Consider the following 439-nt stretch of genomic DNA (forward strand, 5'->3'; position numbering starts at 1 on the left):
TTTATTTATTTATTTATTTATTTATTTATTTATTTATTTATTTATTTCAGAGAGGGAAAGAGAATGTGAGCAGGGGGAGGAACAGAAGGAGAGGGACAAGACGCCTGTGCGCCCACTGCAGAGCCCTATGTGGGGCTTGATCCCCTGACCCAGAGATCATGTTCTGAGCAGAAACCAAGAGTCAGATGCTTAATCCACTGAGCCACCTAGGTGCCCCTACCCATTCTACTATTAATTGACATTTGTTGGGTCTCTAGGTTGAGGCTATTACAAATACTGCTGCTATGCGTATTTGTTTTGCCATAAACTATATAATTAAGAGTGAATTTCTGGGTCAAAAGATACGTGGTTCTGTAAATTTATTAGATAATTCTAAACTGTTTTCTAAAGTGGTTGTATCCATTTTTACTCCCACTTAATCCCAGTTCCAATTACTCCA

This window comes from Ursus maritimus, unplaced genomic scaffold, assembly GCF_017311325.1.
Source record: "Ursus maritimus isolate PB19 unplaced genomic scaffold, ASM1731132v1 scaffold_35, whole genome shotgun sequence".
Classification (NCBI taxonomy): Eukaryota; Metazoa; Chordata; class Mammalia; order Carnivora; family Ursidae; genus Ursus; species Ursus maritimus.